We start from the raw sequence: 23,055 nt of genomic DNA on the forward strand, positions 1-23,055 counted from the left end.
AAAATCCACTCCACAGATCACTGTTCCTCCTACACAACGAGGAGAAGACCACAGATCTCCTTCTGTTCCTCTTTCTCCCAGGCGGCTCCTCCCAGTCCATCGTGGTAGAAAACGACATCTGCACAGGTACAACAGCCTTTGGATTATTCAAGTACTCTCCATAGATCTCCTTTGGCTCGTCTGGTGCAGGCAGTGGATTGTTCACCTACTACTCCATCCAGGGGTCGCCAAAGGGACAGGTCTCCACCTCCATCAGGTCGTAAATCCACCTCCTATGGCCGTCACAGGAGAAGAAGATCACCTTTTTGGTCGTCATCCTCCACTCATACCTCCAAGAGGGATTACTCACCCACAATAATGGACAGTCCACCCTCCAGAATGTCACCTGTGGACGACATTAACATGTTTTATGATGTGCTGGCAAGAGGGGCACAAACGTTGAACATTGAGTTGTCCGCACCTCAGACGTCTACGTGTGTCATTTTTGAGACTCTGCATCAGAGGTCTGTGTCGAAGCCTCTGCTGCCATTGGTTCCTGGGCTCTTGCAACCAGTCATGGCCGCTCAGAACGGCTCTGGCAAGGATTTAAAAACATATATAGACCAGCAGAGCAAGATCCCTTGTTCAGGTCAGACCCCCCCACCAGATTCAGTGATTATTGCTGCTGCAAAGGAGACCCATGCAGTAGCCTTTTCCTCGACGGTCCTCGAGGAAGAGGAAGAGGCCCGTCGTGGAAGAGGAAGAGGCCCCCATGATTCATTAGGGAGGAAAGCTTGTGGCTCTGTAGCTGCATCTTTGAAAGTGTCTAGTGCTGCAGCCCTTTCGGGACGTTATGATTGGGCTTTGTGGGATTCACTAGAGCGCTTCAAAGAAAAACTACCCAAGGAGGACCGCCAGGATTTAGGGGAGATCCTCCAGGAGAGAGCCCTCGTTGCGAATCAAATGATCAGTGCGGCAGCTGATGGAGCATCTCTTGCTGCCCACTCGTACTCGCATGGCATATGTGCAAGAAGATCCTCCTGGTTATGGCTTACAGCCTTAAAGCCGGAAGCCCAACAGCGCATCTTGAACCTTCCATTTTCTGGAAATTTTCTTTTTGGTTCTCACACAGATGAACAGATGGCCAGGATGAAATCGGACCTGGACACTCTTAAGGCTGTGGGTTTGGAAAAAATGAAGGAATTCAGATGCCGGTACAGGCCTTATGATCGTAGACCATTCCATCAGAGGGTTCAAGCCCCTCATTGGTCCCAGAGGCAGTACCACCAGTCCAAGTCTCACTATCAGGGACGTCGACCTTCCAGGGGTAGAGGTGCTTCCCGACAGCCCTCTTTCATGGCCAAGAATACTGGCAAACAATGAACATTCACTTCCTCTATCGCCGTTACCCATTCCGGTGGGAGGAAGTATCGCCGGCCATGAAGAAGAGTGGCGTAGCATTACAAACGATCAATGGGTGCTGAATATACTGCAAAATGGATATGCGCTAAGTTTTCGTTCTCCTCCAAAGTGCACTCCTCCAGTAAAGACAAGAGTTCACCAACTGGCATTGTTGCATCACGAGGTAGCCACTCTCTTACAAAAATTAGCCATAGAAGAGGTTCCTAAATCACAACGAGGAAAAGGAGTGTGCTCCGGATACTTCCTGGTACAAAAAAAGGGTCAAAAAGTGAGTTTCAGACCTATTCTGGATCTTCGTTTCCTCAACAAAGTCATTCTAAAAGAAAGGTTTCGTATGCTGGCGCTCCATCAAATATATCTCCATCTTTAGAAAGGAATTTGGATGTGCTCGATAGACCTCCACTACGCGTACTTTCATGTTCCAATTGCTCCACGACTCCACGACACCTGAAGTTTCTGTGCGTCATGGTAAGCTCCAAGCATTATCAGTACAGAGTCCTAAAATCTGCACCTCGAGTATTCATGAAATGCATGGCAGTAGTAGCCGCTGCTTGATGTCACCAAGGTCTGTTCGTCTATCCATACCTCGACGACTGGCTTCTAAAGAGCTCATCTCCTCAAACGGTGAAAGACCACTATCGAATCTGCTTGCAACAACGTTTGGGAGAAATCAATCCCTCAGCCCACTCAAAGAATTCACTACTTGGTGGTAGTACCTTCCACCAACCTCCTCTGACACAATCTTTGATCCCAGACGCCTCACTTCAGGGATGGGGAGCACACATGGGTCTTCTTCAGACTCAGGGCAGGTGGATGAGCAAAGACAATCATATCACATAAACATGCTGGAGCTACGGGCAGTGCATCTAGCCCTCAAGGCGTTCTATCTGTCCATACAGTCCAAGTCCATACTAGTACAGATGGACAACACAACCACCATGTACTGTCTAAACAAGCAGGGGGAACTAGCTCTTGCCCACTGTTGCAGCAGGCTCAAGCGATCTGTCATTAGCTCCTGGCCAGGTAGCTCTCAATCACAGCAGTCCATCTGCCAGGGGGCAAAATTCTCAGGCGGACTCTCTAAGTCTTCACTTCGACGATCAACAAGACTGCTTTCTACACGACGAAGTGGTGGCAGACATTTTTCAACAATTGGGATCGTCCAACCATCGATCTCTTTGCGGACGAGTCAAACGAAAAATGCCACGCCTTCTCGTCAAGGTTTTACCGACCAGGATCGATAGGGAATGCCCTTATCATCGACTGGTCAGGAACCTTTGTTTATGCTTTTCCGCCTCTTCCTCTCATCCCGAAGGTCTTAACCAAACTCGCACTTTCCAGGATGAGGATGATTTTAATAGCAGCAGATTGGCCACAGCAGTGGTGGTACCCGGCCCTCGGCATCTCTCGGAGTGTCCACACAGGAGGCTTCCATGCAGACCGGACTTTCCGGCCAAAATGAACGGGAGGATTCATCATCCCAACCTTCCCTCGTTGAACTTAGCAGCATGGCTCCTGAGGTCCTCCAGGACAGCCACCTCAACTTTTCCGCAGGATGCACATTTTGAGGGAGTCCAGAAGACCGTCCACAAGACATTCCTATTCTTTTAAATGGCAAAGGTTTTATTTGTGGTGTGTAGGTAATGGTTTCCAACCTACCAAGGGGCAAGAGGAGGTAATTTTGCCCTATCTCCTCCATTTAGCCAAGTCAGGTCTTAAATTTGATTCCATAAAAGTATACCTGGCTGCCTTTATGGCATACAGAAAGTCTCCAAATCAACCTTCTTTCTTCCGGCTCCAGGTGGTTAAGGATTTCCTTCAGGGTTTAAAGAAAGTTTTTTCCCCTGTACGGCCTCCTTCACCTCCTTGGGAGTTGAACCTGGTTCTTTCTAAGCTGATGGTCCCCCCTTTGAGCCTTTTCACAAAGCGACCCTTCAGCACCTTACATGGTAAGCAGTCTTTTTGGTGGCGATTATTTCAGCTCGTAGAGTGAGCGAGATTCAGGCGCTCTGTTCCAAGGAACCGTACATGGTTTTTTTCCAGTATTGAATCTTTCATAGATGCTTGTATCTTCCCCGTCGTCATGGTGAGAGACTCACGGTAAATTAATAACAATAGCAGGCGAAGAAAAAACTGCATAGAAACCCATAGGGAAGTAAAGATTCTGGTAGCCTGTCATCAGTATTATGTGGTCCAAATGCCATCCAATCAGCTGCCAGCCCTGATATCACACTCCCCAGTAGAGCCACCATACCTCAGATTTCCAACCTCTGTCGTGTGAGAAGGAGTCTCCCTGAGCCTTGCTCAGTTTGTTCCCTGGTGTACTTTTGAACTTTCTCACTGCAGTCTTTCAACTGGATTTGAGGTATTCTTTACTTCTCTTGTCACAAAATGTCTGAAAGCTCTAAAAAGAGGCTTTTCAGACCTTGCAGGTCCTGTGGGAAGGCCATATTATATTCTGAAGACCCCCACAAAGACTGTTTGTATTGCCTTCATCCCAAGCATGTACCTAAAGAGTGCAAGCATTATCGAACCTTCTCTGCAAAGACTCTTAAGGATGGAGAGGCTCGTTTACTGTTGTTGCTTCAGAAAAACAAGGCCACCTCAGAGACTGATTCAGAGGATGATTCTAAGGCACGCTCCTCTAAAAAACAGAAAACAGAAACATCTGAGGAGAAAGTGGATACAAAAAAGGAGAAGATAAAAGACAAGGAGTCATCTTCCTATTCTCTGCCTCATACGCCTCTTAAAAAGCCCTCAGAAACTAGAGCTGTGTCGTCCGCACTGTCGACGAAAACTGGAGCGTCTCCGGACCTTGTGACTACGAGAACGTCAACGACCTCGTCGGCAACGTCGTCGACGACATCTATGAAGACGATGTTGTCAAAGGCAGGATCGACGAAGACCCCATCGACGGGAAAATTGTCGACGGCACCGATGACAACGAGTATTCAGACCTCGATGACGACCATGCTGTTTACTCCATCTACGAGCTTTGTCAACGACGGCAGCTCTGTTGATGACGGCTTTCAAGTCTCCTATGGCAAGATCGCTGACGACGATCTCTATAAAAAGGTTTCCGCCATCGATGGGCTCATCGATGGACAAGAAGAACACGGAATTTACCTCATGGACAAAAATCTCACCGTTTCCTCCTTCAAATCTGCTGGAGATACAAGAGTCGGAAGATGAAGGACCATATGGAGTGGCCTATAGCCCATCACAATTGCAGATTAAAAGCCAAGATACAGATGAGGATGAAGGTCAAGAAATTCAATGAGAGTTTTCTGTTAAAGACCGCCCAGTATCCGGCTACAATAGGTATGAGTCTTTCCAACAATCGTATGATTATGAGGAGTAAGAAGACACAAATCCTAATGTGAGAGAAGAGACAATGTCTATGCCTCTTTCGCTAGTGTCTAACTTATGACACATGATTAATGACTATTATCGTCGTTTCCCGGATGCTAACGCCCCGACCACAGACACCTCAGGTGGGTCGCAATCTGCGGCTCAGCCTTCGGTGGTTCAGCCTCCACCTTCGGTCCAGAAACTGCGCACCCCTCCAACAATTACAATCAGAGATGACTTCGCAGAAAGGGCCATATGTAAGTAGCTAAATACCGGTCGGTAACGGGCGAAATTCGGTAAATATCCCGTTACCGACCGGTATTTAGCCAAGTGAGATGTAGGAGTCCAAAAAGAAGGATTCGGTAATTATGAATCAGTAAATACCGATTCATCTTTACCGAATTCTAAATTACCGATGCATATTTACCGAATTCATATTTACCGATTCGGTAAATATGAAATGGTAAAACGAGAAAAGAGATGTAGGTAAATTCGGTATTACCGAATTCCATCAAATTCGGTATTTAAGAGTCGTAATTAACACTGAGTGAAAGCAGGTGGTAATCAGCCACAGTGCATATAAGCAATCCCAAAATGCAACAGCGTGAACACCATGGCGGCTCTGTATGTGATTGCAAGGCGCCTACGTCTACAAGCAGCAGGTCTGAGGAGGATTTGGAGACGGGAGGAACGCATTTACAGACAGCGCATCACACTCTTACAACAGACTGAGGCTGAGATACATGAAAGGTATAGGCTACACCCCCAAACCATCATGGACCTGATAAGGGACCTGCACCCACTCCTGGACCATCCAACAACAAGGGCGCATGCCATACCACCACATGTGCAGGTGCTCTGTAGCCTGCATCTACTCGCATCTGGCAGTTACCAGGGGGTGATAGCTGCGGTAGGCGGGGTATCCCAGAGTTGCCTGTCCCGTTTCTTCAGGAAGTTCCTGGATGCCATGTTGCAGAGAATGCAACACTACATTAGCTTCCCAAACACACAGGCTGAACTGCTGAAAACAAAGACCGACTTTTACCAGATGGCACAGTTCCCGCATGTCATAGGCTGTATTGATGGCACACACATTCCAATCTGCCCACCAGCAGCCACTGAGCACATCTACAGGAACAGAAAGTCCACCCACTCCATAAATGTGCAGGTAATCTGCGATGCAGGCAACATAATCACTGATATCGTAGCTAAGTTTCCTGGGAGCACCCACGACTCCTACATCTTCCAGAACAGTGGGATCTACACACGCCTGGTTGCCGGAGAATTTGGAGAAGGATACCTGCTAGGTAAATCACTGTGACACTCCCTAAAACTTACCGCATATGAATGTGTATTGAGGTATGTGACTAATGGTACTCTCTTACTCACCTAGGTGATAGTGCATATGCCGTGCGGTCATTCATCCTCACTCCTTACCTACACCCATCAACCCTGAGTGAGAGACGATATAATGTGGCACACAAATCAAGACGCAACGTGGTGGAGCGCACGTTTGGACTATTGAAAAGCAGGTTCCGCTGCCTCCACAAAAGCGGAGGCGCACGCCAGTACACACCCATCATCTGCTGCAAGATCATTGCCACTTGTGCAATGCTGCACAACCTTGCCACGAAGACAGGTACAGAGGTGGAAATAACAGATTTTGAGGACAATGATGATGAGTTTGCACAGCCAGAGCCCAACGCAGCAGGAGTGGCAGCAGTAAGAGATGGGAGAGTGAGACGGGCAGAGATCACATGCAACTATTTCTAAGTAAGTAAGGGGACACAGCCAGTAGTTGGATGCTATGACGTAGTTTTAATTATGCGGCACTACGCCACACCACAACGGCACAACTGGCCTAACAAATTGGTGACATCCATAGTTGGAAGTCAAGGGTTCCTTCACCCAACTGTGTCCTGTAATTGTGTGCTGCATCAGCGTCTGCGCCCACGCACTACAGTGCGGGATGCCAGTGATTGAGTGTCCTCACTGGCTGTGGGACCAGTGGCAGCCCCATGCGGTCTGATGCTCCTCCGTGTGTCTGTGACAGGGGGGGTAATGCTGCTCCTACTGGTGGTGTCCTCGCTGTCCCCAGCATCCACAGCACCAGTGGTGGCAGAGTGGCTTGTAAGCAGCCCCTCAAGTGCACTGGTCACCCTCACCAGCCCCCTTGACACATCATTGCTGCAGTGCGCAAGACCCTCCTGCATTGCCACGGAGCGCCTGCAGAGCAGAGAAGTGGCAGTTGCTAGGCGGTTCACTGCCCTTGTGTGGTGATCAATTTTCTGCCTCTCCCTCCGCCGTGTTGCTCTGTCCTCATCGAATTTTGTGCACAGCAGCATGACGGACTGGGACATGTCCCGCATGCCCGCAGCCATCTCCCTCATGCCCTCAGCCATTGAGCTTATGCCCCTGTCAATGTTGCCCATTGTGTCATTTAGGCCCTTCATCTGGCGCTGTACTGACTGGATTGCCTTGCCTTGTAGGCGCTGCACCTTCACCATGGTGGCCTCCAGCCCTAAGAACACACCATGGCTCTCACCCTGTGGAGGTGGACTGCGCACCCGAGCCCTGCGGCGGCGTCTGGCACCTGTGTGTGCTCCTTCAGAGGCGGAGGGCAAACCGGCATTGCTACCATCCAGTGGCACAGTGGATGTTTCCTCCCCCCTCGAGTCTTCTGATGAGGACTCTGACACATGCAGTCTGGCAACTGCACGCCTCCTAGACCTGACCAATGCAGGTGGTGTTGATGCGGGTGAGGCCAGCAGGAGTGGCGAGGGTGGATGTGGTGGCGAGGCTGGCTGTGGTGGTGTGGCTGGCTGTGGTGGTGATGCTGGCTGTGGTGCTGTTGTCTGCCCAGCAATCGTGGTGGCCTTCTCTGTGCTGTCCTTCCGGGGTGCCCTCTCTCCTTTCTCCTGAGCAGTTCTGCGCGAAGTATCGCCTGTGGACAGAAATTCAACATCAGCTCAGTTTACCTGCAGCCCTGCATTGCTTACATCATAATAAATTTCTGCATCAGTATCTCATTGTCCTCTGCCTGCTTATCGCTTATGTGTGTCACATGCCTTGTTGTTCTGTGCGAATCTTGTCATGATAGGGGTTTCACAGACTACATCTCCAATAATGCAATTCTGGTATGCACAAACCCCTGTACTGGAGTGGGATTCACATTGCCCAATTGGGGATTTGGGATAGGGGAAGGGGGGGCACACTGCTGTGCATGCGTCTTACCTTGTTTGGTAGCAGCTCTGGCAGAGCTGTCTGCATCCCCAATCCCAACGACACTTTCGGGCTCAATCGTGGACTCCACAAGCTCCTCCAGTTCAGTCAGGGCAGGTGCACTATTCCTTCCTCCTCCTGTCCAGCTGGCCTCTTTCTTCAGATCAGCCATCTTCCTCTTTGTGATGATACGGATGTCGTACCACCGCTTCTTCAGCACATCAATGTCCCGGGGGGTCACTCCGATGGCATTTACCTGCGCCTGGATTCCAAGCCAGATCCGTCTTTTCTCTGATTCAGCCACTTGCAGGGACTGCTTTCCAAACAGCTTATTGTGCTGCTTCACCACCTCCTCCACAAGTACCTGCAGTTCCTTTGGACTGAATTTGAGTTTCCTCTTCCTTTCCCCTCCATCTCTCTCTGTGTCCTGGCTGGCCATTGTGTCAGATTTCCTGTGCAAGTTCAGCCACTGGCTCTGTTGCTCTCCTCTGCACTCCCAGCCTCTCCAGAGTCTGCTGATTGTGTGCACCTGCCTGGGTGTGGCCACTTCCTGGTTGGGTGGGGTGTGGTTTGCACAGGATTGGCTGATTCCTCAATTGCTGTTCATTTGAATTACCGATTCGGTAAATTCCGATTCGGTATTTACCGAATCGTAAAATACCTAATCGGTATCTACTGATTCAGTAAATACCGTTTCGGAAACACCGGTCGGTATTGTAGAATCGGTAAACATTTACCGATTTTTACCGAATCGGTAAAAGTTATCGAAAAATTAGGTACATAGCAAATACCGATTTCTAAATACCGATTCGGTAAAATTCGGTATTTAGGAATCGGTATTTCTAGGTTACCTACATATGGCCCAAAGTGATGAGGAGGAACAACCAGAAGAAGGGGAACTTCTTCAGGAGAATCCAGTGGGAGACTGTAACATTTCATAAAATAAAAGATGAATCCTTGGGTTGCTGCATCCAGATGTAGGTTTATTCTCATTAATCAGGAATCAATGTACAGGATACAAGCAGGAATTTAAATCAGTAAAGGCCCCAGTTAGGATCCAGTTAAATCCCAGTTAAAGCCCCACCGGGAGCAGCTGCCCTGCTGCTCAGCCTCAGATCTAACTGGCAGTAGAATCAAACATACACAAAAGGAACTCTTAGGTGACATCACAGATACAAGCTGAGGGGCTTAGAACAAACACAGAAGAAGGACAGAGAAGAAGGAAAAGCAGGATGTAACACATCTCCCTCCTTGACAGAAATAAGAGACAGATGTGAAATAGAACATACAGCAGGGATGAAATTAACACAACTTCACCTTTAAAAGAAATTGGAGACATACGGAAACGACAGAAAGAAGAAAAGTAAATGATAGAACAAACAGCACATAAAAGAAAACCCTCTTCCCCAAGTAAGTGAAAGAGGATAGAGATCAAATGGAAACATTTACAATATATTCATAAATATAACGACATTATCAAATATAATGCAATTTAGATGAAATAATCACCATGGCACAATGGATTAGCATTTTCAAATATAACACCATTTAGATGAAATGATCACCATTCCCCTCACTTGGGAAAAATCCAATAAAACATTTCTGACTCAAGTTCCAAAACTTCTTAAAATATTGAAGAACACTGCTCCCAAAACCTCCTCATCAATTGAAAATGAACACCTCTAAAACATTAGAGCACATACGTGGTTCATATATAAACAAAGAAGCACTAAGACTCCTCACATGAAAGCGAGCACGAATATAACTGAGCACACTATGGCTCTTTACCTTTAAACTTGAAAAAATGAAGCCCTAAGACTTCTCTCATGAAAGCGAGCAAGAATTTAACTGAGCACACGATGGCTCTTTACCTTTAAACTTGAAAGCTTGGAGCGCCTCAAAAAATTGAGCACCGAATGTGGCTCCGACAATACATATCCAAACACTGGAGCAAACAATCTCCAGCTTTACCTTTAAAGTCGAAAATAATGGAGCACCTCAAAAATGAACACCGATGTGGCTCCGCACCTCAAAAACACTTTGAGCGCTAATGTGGTTCCGCATAAATGCACCAAATGGAGCACTTCAATAAATAATGAGCATGAAACTGGCTCCGCACACATGTACATTAAATTAAATAAAATATCTCAAAACGCATCACAAAATGAAAGCAAATGAGCACCTCAACGAGGTTGAGCACAATTGTGGCTCCAGAAAAGTACGCAATAATAGAATCAATTCCCTCAAAACCCATCACACAAAATTATTGGAAATTGTACGCAAGCATAAATTACAGCGCAAACAACACACTGCATAACTTAACAAATATGCATAATGAAATCCACAACATTTAAAACATAACAAACTAAAATAATAAAGGTAGTCACCGTAGTCTGAATTTTGGAGAGAGCTACTCCTCTGATACGTGGCACCAGGAAGATAAAAGTAAAGTCATACTTGAAGAAGTCATAATGATATGCACAGCTCTGTTCGCCTTGGCGAAAGCAAAATGAATACCTCCAACGTCGGGAGAAAGGCAGACACTCTTTGAGTAAATGTGGGCGAAATTATCATGTTGCTATGGTACCAGGCAACAACACTACAAAAAGTGAAAAGGAGATGGCTGCTACGCAAGTTCACGCTGTGTGACCTTGCGCGATGACGAGTCCTTGCGGTGCAGTCACGTAATTGCATTCCAGGAAGAATAAAGACGTCATGGAGGAGCTCGAGCAGGACAACTTTCAGAACGCTGGAACTACTCAAAAAATGCATCTTCTCTCCGGATGTAACAACCGTCACTACATGAGGTAAGAGCATTGTTTATTCAATATACTGCAAGCGATGCTCTTTTGTTCTTATTTTAAATGTTGCAAAATCTGCCCAAAATGTGCTGAGGAAGTTCAGCCGAAATGAGGAGCTCACCAGCGAAATAGCAAACAGTTCTCAAAACCAAATAAAGCTTTCTTTCATGCTGTCTGCGAACACTTAATAAAAATGAGCGATCTCGTTCCCAGATAAGTAAAAGTTTGTAGAATTTGAAGGTAGCTCAACTAATAATAATGTCTCACCTGTTTTAGCTTACCGGTGCTAGAAAAATACCTCCGCTGTGTGAATCAAGCACTGTTCACTTTCTATCAGTTATTCATAGTGAAAACACTGCACAAACACGTCCAAACAAATATCGCACGTCCTGTGTAAAACCGGCAGTTTGTCTTCTCCTTTTCTTTTAATTTAAAGTTGAGATAGGACTGACTTTCCAGCTGCAGGTACAGTTTTCTTTTTCCAGATATGTAAAAGTCTCCAGAAAGTCGATTAAAGTACAAACACTTAAAGGAGAGTGCACAGACTTCAGGTAACACACACCCTTTTAAACACGTGGCAGTAAGATCCAAGGTTAATCAAATCAAATCTCCTCCTTTTTTAAGATGTGTGAGTCTCAAAATCAAGGTGCAAATTCCATGTAAAAGTAGATTTAAAAAAGCAGGTGACATCTAATGTTTAGGCGTACTTTAACATGTCCCCAACCCAACTTACTTCAGGCTGTCAGTTGTTGTAGACACCGGTGGGGCAATCAAGGGGTTGGACATGAGGTTCTTGTAGCTTCTCTTGTAAAATTTCTTTGATCACGCGTGGTTTCTTCCTTCCAATCGTCACCAGTGTAACATTTCATAAAAATAAAAGATGAATCCTTGGGTTGCTGCATCCAGATGTAGGTTTATTCTCATTAATCAGGAATCAATGTACAGGATACAAGCAGGAATTTAAATCAGTAAAGGCCCCAGTTAGGATCCAGTTAAATCCCAGTTAAAGCCCCACCGGGAGCAGCTGCCCTGCTGCTCAGCCTCAGATCTAACTGGCAGTAGAATCAAACATACACAAAAGGAACTCTTAGGTGACATCACAGATACAAGCTGAGGGGCTTAGAACAAACACAGAAGAAGGACAGAGAAGAAGGAAAAGCAGGATGTAACAGAGACGAATGGGATCAATATATCTTACCTACTACTCCGTCGCCGACGCCATCCCTGGCAAACTCCCCGCCGGAGGACATCGGATGATTCCACGACATCACCTCCAAGAGGTTTTATTTTCCTCTGCCAGTACAGGAAACAGATTGTTTCCTCTATGACTTCAAAGAATCATCCAGGAAGTCTATCAGGACAATTCCAATAATCAGTCATATCTGGGACGAGGGTTTAAAGATCATGAAGAACCCAGAATATCGAGCGCCTGAGTCCTCCCCAGCGTGCTTGATTGGGCATCCATGCCCTGAATCTGTGGTAATGCAGGCGGCACAGAGACATTCCAAAAATCCGGTCCCTGCTACTTCAGCCCCTCCCGACAAGGAAGGAAGAAGGATGGATGGCGCAGGAAAGCGCTTTGCAGTGATGGCAGCAGCTTCAATTAGAGCGTCAAATGCACTAACTCTTATCAGCAGATACAATAGGCAGATGTGGTCAGACATCGCACCACTCTTATCCCATCTGCCAGAAGACAAAAAGGAAGAAGCAACAGTCATTTTGCAGGACGTGGCTAGGGCAGCTCCGACTCCATAGACATCGCCATGGATATATCGTCGGTGGCATTCAGACAGATGGGTGGAGCAGTGGCACTCCGCAGACAATATTGGCTTAAAGCTGCTTCATTTAGGTCAGAAGTCCAGGCAAGAATTGTAGATATGCCCTTTGATGGGGAAAATCTCTTTGGTAAACACGTCGATGATACCCTGCAAGGAATAAAATCGGACACAGACACAGTGAAAACGTTAGGTTCTCTGCAGCAAAATAGGTTCCAGTCCTTTTGTAGAAGAGGATCTAGAGGCCAGTGTAATCAGAGATCTTCCTACCAGTCCAACAGGTACCAGCCTTACAATCAACAGGGGTACCGTCAATTTTCCAGCAACCAGCAGTATCGTTCCTCAAACACGTCCTTCCAGCAGCAGTCCAGAAGGAAGTCTGCTGCAAGAGGAAAATCACAAGACTCCAATTGGAGACAGTGACGATGTAAAGGCACCAACCACCTCGTCATACCTCAAACAGGACCATTACCTCTCTCTTTTTTATCGCAAATGGCTGTCAATAACAACTGACAGATGGGTACTGTACGTGATCTTTCAGGGCCATACCCTAGAATTCACACAAAACCCCCTGAATCAACCACCTGTTCACAGGGAGCAACAACATCTGTCAGCCCTCAAGGCAGAAATTTGGTCTCTCATTGTGAAAGGGGCAATAGAGGAAGTTCCGCCTCAACATCGAGGGAAAGGATTTTACTCGCATTTTTTCTTGATGCGAAATAAGCAGTCCTCCAAATGGAGGCAGGTAATGGACCTGAGAGGCTTGAACAAATTCATAAGAAAAATATCGTTTCGTATGCTGTCCCTCCCGAAATCCTCCTGATGCTGCGCAGGAGAGATTACATGGCATCCCTAGATCTCTTAGATGCCTATTTTCATATACCGATTCACATCAAACACAGGCAGTATTTACGATTCATGGTGGCAGGGGGCCACTACCAGTTCAAAGTGTTACCATTCGGCCTCAGATCCGCGCCAAGGGTGTTCACAAAATGCATGGCGCCAGTTGCAGCTTACTTAACCCCTTCGCTGCCAGGCCTTTTCCTCCTCCTGTGCCAAGCCTTTTTTTGGCTATTTGGGGTAGTGCGTGCTTAGGCCCCTGTAACTTTTTGACCACATTAGGTATCCACGCCAAATTTGCGTCCTTTTCTTCCAACATCATGGGGATTCTAAAGGTACTCAGGGTTTGTGGATTCCCCTGGAGGGGTCAAAGAAATGAGCCAAAATACAGAAAAATTTTGGTTTTTTTTCGGAAAAATTGGAAAAACGGGCTGCAAATGAAAGCATCTGGGTTTTCCCCTGCAAATGTTATCAAAAAAGGGTTTGTGGGGTTGAAATCACCATTTTCCCAGCTTTTCGGGGATACCAGACTTTTGTCAGAAACCCAACATTTTTACACAGTTTTGGCATTTTTCTGGGACAGAGCCTATTTTTGCTATTTTTTGTGCTTTTGACCTCCTTCCAGTTAATGGCAGAAATGGGTACAAAAGCAATAATGGATCCTGGACAGCTATACATTTTCGAGAAGAAGACAAAATTCTGAATTCAGAAAGGGATCATTTGTGTAGATCCATCAAGGTTTTTTTATAGAAACAAACAGTTAAATATAGGATAAATTGAAAATTAGTTGAAAAAAACAGCCTTTTGTGTCAACGTTTTCACCTGTAACTTCTTCTAATTATGACATCTCTTTGAAAGCAATATACCGTTGCATCCGCTGGACATTACTGGTTGTGGGGATATATAGGACTTGTAGGTTCACCAAGAACCTGACGAACCCAGAGCCAAAAACTGAGCAGCAATTTGCAATGTTTTTTTATTATGTACCGGGTATATAGTAATTATTCTGTAAAAATGTGTACATGGAAAAATCGGTATGAGAGACACCTATGTATTTCTGAAATGGGAACAAAATATAGAGTTTAGAAACAGTAGATATTTGCACATTTCTGAAATTGGGAATACTCATACTAGCATGAGAATTATCAGTCATTTTTTCTTTTTTACACAATATCTTTCATTTGGAAGGCAGAAATGCATTGAAAGTCAATAGATAATAACAGTTCCTTTACAAATCTGAATTACCCTAAGTCTCCCGATAAAAATGGTAACTCACTTGTGTGGGTAGGCATAGTGCCAGCGACAGGAAACGGCGCAAAACGCAACGTGGTCACAACTCAATATCGCAGTGAAAATTTACCCTTTTTTGGCAAAGTGCCTAGCTCTAGTTTTTGAACCCTAGCTCTGCGAGCACCTTGGGAAACCTAGCAAACATATACATTTTTGAAAACTAGACACCCAGGGGAATCCAGGATGGGGTGACTTGACTGCCTCCCACCAGGGTCTGTTACCCAGAATCCCTTGCAAACCTAAAAAATTGTCAAAAAACACATTTTCCCCACATTTCTGTCGTGGAAAGTTCCGGAATCTGCGTGGATCCACAAATTTCCACCCACCCCGCGTTCCCCAAAGTCTTACGGGAAAAACGGTACCTCACTTGTGTGGGTCGACCTAGTGCCCGCGACAGGAAACGGCGCAAAACGCAACGTGGTCACACCTCAATTTCGCAGTGAAAAATGACTCTTTTTTGGCAAAATGTCTAGCTGTAGTTTTTGAACCCTAGCTCTGCGGGCACCTTGGGAAACCTAGCAAACCTATACATTTTTGAAAACTAGACACCCAGGGGAATCCAAGATGGGGTGGCTTGACTGCCTCCCACCAGGGTCTGTTACCCAGAATCCCATGCAAACCTAAAAAATTGTCAAAAAAACAAATTTTCCCCACATTTCTGTGGTGGAAAGTTCCGGAATCTATGTGGATCCACAAATTTCCACCCACCCCGTGCTCCCCAAAGTCTTACGAGAAAAACGGTACCTCACTTGTGTGGGTCGGCCTAGTGCCCGCAACAGGAAACTTCGCAAAACGCAACGTGGTCACACCTCAATTTCGCAGTGAAAAATGACCCTTTTTTGGCAAAATGACTAGCTGTAGTTTTTGAACCCTAGCTCTGCGGGCACCTTGGGAAACCTAGCAAACCTATGCGTTTTTTAAAACTAGACACCCAGGGGAATCCAGGATGGGGTGACTTGACTGCCTCCCACCCGGGCCTGTTACCCAGAATCCCTTGCTAACCTAAAAAATTGTAAAAAAAACCACATTTTCCCCACATTTCTGTGGTGGAAAGTTCCGGAATCTGAGAGGATCCAAAAATTTCCACCCACCCCGCGTTCCCCAAAGTCTTACGAGAAAAACGGTACCTCACTTGTGTGGGTCGGCCTAGTGCCCGCGACAGGAAACGGCACAAAACGCAATGTGGTCACACCTCAATTTCGCAGTGAAAAATGACCCATTTTTGGCAAAATGACTAGCTGTAGTTTTTGAACCCTAGCTCTGCGGGCACCTTGGGAAACCTAGCAAACCTATAAATGTTTGAACACTAGACACCCAGGGGAATTCAGGATGGGGTGACTTGACTGCCTCCCACCAGGGTCTGTTACCCAGAATCCCTTGCAAACCTAAAAAAATGTTTTAAAAAACACATTTTCCCCACATTTCTGTGGTGGAATGTTCCGGAACATGCGTGGATCCACAAATTTCCACCCACCCCGCGTTCCCCAAAGTCTTACGAGAAAAACGGTACCTCACTTGTGTGGGTCGGCCTAGTGACCGCGACAGGAAACGGCGCAAAACGCAACGTGGTCACACCTCAATTTCGCAGTGGAAAATGACCCTTTTTTGGCAAAATGACTAGCTGTAGTTTTTGAACCCTTGCTCTGCGGGCACCTTGGGAAACCTAGCAAACCTATACATTTTTGAAAACTAGACACCCAGGGGAATCCAGGATGGGGTGACTTGACTGTCTCCGACCAGGGTCTGTTACCCAGAATCCCTTGCAAACCTAAAAAATAGTTTAAAAAAACACATTTTCCCCACATTTCTGTGGTGGAAAGTTCCGGAATCTGCGTGGATCCACAAATTTCCACCCACCCCGCGTTCCCCAAAGTCTTACGAGAAAAACGGTACCTCACTTGTGTGGGTCAACCTAGTGCCCGCGACAGGAAACGGTACAAAACGCAACGTGGTCACACCTCAATTTCGCAGTGAAAAATGACCCTTTTTTGGCAAAATGTCTAGCTGTAGTTTTTGAACCCTAGCTCTGCGGGCACCTTGGGAAACGTAGCAAACCTATACATTTTTGAAAACTAGACACCCAGGGGAATCCAGGATGGGGTGACTTGACTGCCTCCCACCAGGGTCTGTTACCCAGAATCCCTTGCAAACCTAAAACATTGTCAAAAAAACACATTTGCCCCACATTTCTGTGGTGGAAAGTTCCCGAATCTGCGAGGATCCAAAAATTTCCACCCACCCCGCGTTCCCCAAAGTCTTACGAGAAAAACGGTACCTCACTTGTGTGGGTCGGCCTAGTGCCCGCGACAGGAAACGGCACAAAACGCAATGTGGTCACACCTCAATTTCGCAGTGAAAAATGACCCATTTTTAGGAAAATGACTAGCTGTAGTTTTTGAACCCTAGCTCTGCGGGTACCTTGGGAAACCTAGCAAACCTATAAAATTTTGAACACTAGACACCAAGGGGAATTCAGGATGGGGTGACTTGACTGCCTCCCACCAGGGTCTGTTACCCAGAATCCCTTGCAAACCTAAAAAAATATTTTAAAAAACACATTTTCCCCACATTTCTGTGGTGGAAAGTTCCGGAACATGCGTGGATCCACAAATTTCCACCCACCCCGCGTTCCCCAAAGTCTTACGAGAAAAACGGTACCTCACTTGTGTGGGTCGGCCTAGTGCCCGCGACAGGAAACGGCGCAAAACGCAACGTGGTCACACCTCAATTTCGCAGTGGAAAATGACCCTTTTTTGGCAAAATGACTAGCTGTAGTTTTTGAACCCTTGCTCTGCGGGCACCTTGGGAAACCTAGCAAACCTATACATTTTTGAAAACTAGACACCCAGGGGAATCCAGGATGGGGTGACTTGACTGTCTCCGACCAGGGTCTGTTACCCAGAATCCCTTGCAAACCTAAAAAATAGTTTAAAAAAACACATTTTCCCCACATTTCTGTGGTGGAAAGTTCCGGAATCTGCGTGGATCCACAAATTTCCACCCACCCCGCGTTCCCCAAAGTCTTACGAGAAAAACGGTACCTCACTTGTGTGGGTCAACCTAGTGCCCGCGACAGGAAACGGTACAAAACGCAACGTGGTCACACCTCAATTTCGCAGTGAAAAATGACGCTTTTTTGGCAAAATGTCTAGCTGTAGGTTTTGAACCCTAGCTCTGCGGGCACCTTGGGAAACGTAGCAAACCTATACATTTTTGAAAACTAGACACCCAGGGGAATCCAGGATGGGGTGACTTGACTGCCTCCCACCAGGGTCTGTTACCCAGAATCCCTTGCAAACCTAAAACATTGTCAAAAAAAACACATTTGCCCCACATTTCTGTGGTGGAAAGTTCCGGAATCTGCGAGGATCCAAAAATTTCCACCCACCCCGCGTTCCCCAAAGTCTTACGAGAAAAACGGTACCTCACTTGTGTGGGTCGGCCTACTAATGCCCGCGACAGGAAACGGCACAAAACGCAATGTGGTCACACCTCAATTTCGCAGTGAAAAATGACCCATTTTTGGCAAAATGACTAGCTGTAGTTTTTGAACCCTAGCTCTGCGGGCACATTGGGAAACCTAGCAAACCTATACATTTTTGAAAACTAGACACCCAGGGGAATCCAGGATGGGGTGACTTGACTGTCTCCGACCAGGGTCTGTTACCCAGAATCCCTTGCAAACCTAAAAAATAGTTTAAAAAAACACATTTTCCCCACATTTCTGTGGTGGAAAGTTCCGGAATCTGCGTGGATCCACAAATTTCCACCCACCCCGCGTTCCCCAAAGTCTTACGAGAAAAACGGTACCTCACTTGTGTGGGTCAACCTAGTGCCCGCGACAGGAAACGGTACAAAACGCAACGTGGTCACACCTCAATTTCGCAGTGAAAAATGACCCTTTTTTGGCAAAATGTCTAGCTGTAGTTTTTGAACCCTAGCTCTGCGGGCACCTTGGGAAACGTAGCAAACCTATACATTTTTGAAAACTAGACACCCAGGGGAATCCAGGATGGGGTGACTTGACTGCCTCCCACCAGGGTCTGTTACCCAGAATCCCTTGCAAACCTAAAACATTGTCAAAAAAAACACATTTTCCCCACATTTCTGTGGTGGAAAGTTCCGGAATCTGCGTGGATCCACAGATTTCCACCCACCCCGCGTTCCCCAAAGTCTTACGAGAAAAACGGTACCTCACTTGTGTGGGTCGGCCTAGTGCCCGCGACAGGAAACGGTGCAAAACGCAACGTGGTCACACCTCAATTTCGCAGTGAAAAATGACCCTTTTTTGGCAAAATGACTAGCTGTAGTTTTTGAACGCTAGCTCTGCGGGCACCTTGGGAAACCGAGCAAACCTATACATTTTTGAAATCTAGACACCCAGGGAAATCCAGGATGGGGTGACTTGACTGCCTCCCACCAGGGTCTGTTACCCAGAATCCCTTGCACACCTAAAAAATTGTCAAAAAAACACATTTTCCCCACATTTCTGTGGTGGAAAGTTCTGGAATCTGCGTGGATCCACAAATTTCCACCCACCCCACGTTCCCTAAAGTCTTACGAGAAAAACGGTACCTCACTTGTGTGGGTCGGCCTAGTGCCCGCGACAGGAAACGGTGCAAAACGCAACGTGGTCACACCTCAATTTCGCAGTGAAAAATGACCCTTTTTTGGCAAAATGACTAGCTGTAGTTTTTGAACCCTAGCTCTGCGGGCACCTTGGGAAACCTAGCAAACCTATACATTTTTGAAAACTAGACACCCAGCGGAATCCAGGATGGGGTGACTTGACTGCCTCCCACCAGGATCTGCTACCCAGAATCCCTTGCAAACCTAAAAAATTGTCCAAAAAACCACATTTTCCCCACATTTCTGTGGTGGAAAGTTCCGGAATCTGCGTGGATCCACAAATTTCCACCCACCCCGCGTTCCCCAAAGTCTTACAAGAAAAACGGTACCTCACTTGTGTGGGTCGGCCTAGTGCCCGCGACAGGAAACGGCGCACAACGCAACGTGGTCACACTTCAATTTCGCAGTGAAAAATTACCCTTTTTTGGCAAAATGTCTAGCTGTAGTTTTTGAACCCTAGCTCTGCGGGCACCTTGGGAAACGTAGCAAACCTATACATTTTTGAAAACTAGACACCCAGGGGAATCCAGGATGGGGTGACTTGACTGCCTCCCACCAGGATCTGTTACCCAGAATCCCTTGCAAACCTAAAACATTGTCAAAAGAAACACATTTTCCCCACAGTTCTGTCGTGGAAAGTTCCGGAATCTGCGTGGATCCACAAATTTCCACCCACCCCGCGTTCCCCAAAGTCTTACGAGAAAAACGGTACCTCACTTGTGTGGGTCAGCCTAGTGCCCGCGACAGGAAACGGCGCAAAACGCAACGTGGTCACACCTCAATTTCGCAGTGAAAAATGATCCTTTTTTGGAAAAATGACTAGCTGTAGTTTTTGAACCCTAGCTCTGCGGGCACCTTGGGAAACCTAGCAAACCTATACATTTTTTAAAATTAGACACCCAGGGAAATCCAGGATGGGGTGACTTGACTGCCTCCCACCAGGGTCTGTTACCCAGAATCCCTTGCAAACCTAAAAAATTGTCAAAAAAACCACATTTTCCCCACATTTCTGTGGTGGAAAGTTCCGGAATCTGCGTGGATCCACAAATTTCCACCCACCCCGCGTTCCCCAAAGTCTTACAAGAAAAACGGTACCTCACTTGTGTGGGTCAGCCTAGTGCCCATGACAGGAAACGGCGCAAAACGCAACGTGGTCACACCTCAATTTCGCAGTGAAAAATTACCCTTTTTTGGCAAAATGTCTAGCTGTAGTTTTTGAACCCTAGTTCTGCGGGCACCTTGGGAAACCTAGCAAACCTATACCTTTTTTAAAACTAGACATCCAGGGGAATCCAGGATGGGGTGACTTGACTGCCTCCCACCAGGGTCTGTTACCCAGAATCCCTTGCACATCTAAAAAATTGTCAAAAAAAACACATTTTCCCCACATTTCTGTGGTGGAAAGTTCTGGAATCTGCGTGGATCCACAAATTTCCACCCACCCCACGTTCCCTAAAGTCTTACGAGAAAAACGGTACCTCACTTGTGTGGGTCGGCCTAGTGCCCGCGACAGGAAACGGTGCAAAACGCAACGTGGTCACACCTCAATTTCGCAGTGAAAAATGACCCTTTTTTGGCAAAATGACTAGCTGTAGTTTTTGAACCCTAGCTCTGCGGGCACCTTGGGAAACCTAGCAAACCTATACATTTTTGAAAACTAGACACCCAGCGGAATCCAGGATGGGGTGACTTGACTGCCTCCCACCAGGGTCTGTTACCCAGAATCCCTTGCAAACCTAAAAAATTGTCCAAAAAAACACATTTTCCCCACATTTCTGTGGTGGAAAGTTCCGGAATCTGCGTGGATCCACAAATTTCCACCCACCCCGCGTTCCCCAAAGTCTTACAAGAAAAACGGTACCTCACTTGTGTGGGTCGGCCTAGTGCCCGCGACAGGAAACGGCGCAAAACGCAATGTGGTCACACCTCAATTTCGCAGTGAAAAATGACCCTTTTTTGGCAAAATGTCTAGCTGTAGTTTTTGAACCCTAGCTCTGCGGGCACCTTGGGAAACCTAGCAAACCTATACATTTTTGAAAACTAGACACCCAGGGGAATCCAGGATGGAGTGACTTGACTGTCTCCGACCAGGGTCGGTTACCCAGAATCCCTTGCAAACCTAAAAAATTGTTAAAAAAACACATTTTCCCCACATTTCTGTGGTGGAAAGTTCCGGAATCTGCGTGGATCCACAAATTTCCACCCACCCCGCGTTCCCCAAAGTCTTACGAGAAAAACGGTACCTTACTTGTGTGGGTCGGCCTAGTGCCCGCGACAGGAAACGGTGCAAAACGCAACGTGGTCACACCTCAATTTCGCAGTGAAAAATGACCCTTTTTTGGCAAAATGACTAGCTGTAGTTTTTGAACGCTAGCTCTGCGGGCACCTTGGGAAACCTAGCAAACCTATACATTTTTGAAAACTAGACACCCAGGGGAATCCAGGATGGGGTGACTTGACTGCCTCCCACCAGGGTCTGTTACCCAGAATCCCTTGCACACCTAAACAATTGTCCAAAAAAACACATTTTCCCCACATTTCTGTGGTGGAAAGTTCCGGAATCTGCGTGGATCCACAAATTTCCACCCACCCCGCGTTCCCCAAAGTCTTACGAGAAAAACGGTACCTCACTTGTGTGGGTCGGCCTATTGCCCGCAACAGGAAACGGCGCAAAACGCAACGTGGTCACACCTCAATTTCGCAGTGAAAAATGACCCTTTTTTGGCAAAATGACTAGCTGTAGTTTTTGAACCCTAGCTCTGCGGGCACCTTGGGAAACCTAGCAAACCTATACATTTTTTAAAACTAGACATCCAGGGGAATCCAGGATGGGGTGACTTGACTGCCTCCCACCAGGGTCTGTTACCCAGAATCCCTTGCAAACCTAAACAATTGTCAAAAAAACACATTTTCCCCACATTTCTGTTGTGGAAAGCTCCGGAATCTGCGTGGATCCACAAATTTCCACCCACCCCGGGTTCCCCAAAGTCTTACGAGAAAAACGGTACCTCACTTGTGTGGGTCGGCCTAGTGCCCGCGACAGGAAACGGCGCAAAACGCAACGTGGTCACACCTCAATTTCGCAGTGAAAAATGACCCTTTTTTGGCAAAATGTCTAGCTGTAGTTTTTGAACCCTAGCTCTGCGGGCACCTTGGGAAACCTAGCAAACCTATACATTTTTGAAAACTAGACACCCAGGGGAATCCAGGATGGAGTGACTTGACTGTCTCCGACCAGGGTCTGTTACCCAGAATCCCTTGCAAACCTAAAAAATTGTTAAAAAAACACATTTTCCCCATATTTCTGTGGTGGAAAGTTCCGGAATCTGCGTGGATCCACAAATTTCCACCCACCCCGCGTTCCCCAAAGTCTTACGAGAAAAACGGTACCTCACTTGTGTGGGTCGGCCTAGTGCCCGCGACAGGAAACGGTGCAAAACGCAACGTGGTCACACCTCAATTTCGCAGTGAAAAATGACCCTTTTTTGGCAAAATGACTAGCTGTAGTTTTTGAACGCTAGCTCTGCGGGCACCTTGGGAAACCTAGCAAACCTATACATTTTTGAAAACTAGACACCCAGGGGAATCCAGGATGGGGTGACTTGACTGCCTCCCACCAGGGTCTGTTACCCAGAATCCCTTGCACACCTAAAAAATTGTCCAAAAAAACACATTTTCCCCACATTTCTGTGGTGGAAAGTTCCGGAATCTGCGTGGATCCACAAATTTCCACCCACCCCGCGTTC

This window comes from Triturus cristatus, chromosome 10 (genome assembly GCF_964204655.1).
Source record: "Triturus cristatus chromosome 10, aTriCri1.1, whole genome shotgun sequence".
Taxonomy (NCBI): domain Eukaryota; kingdom Metazoa; phylum Chordata; class Amphibia; order Caudata; family Salamandridae; genus Triturus; species Triturus cristatus.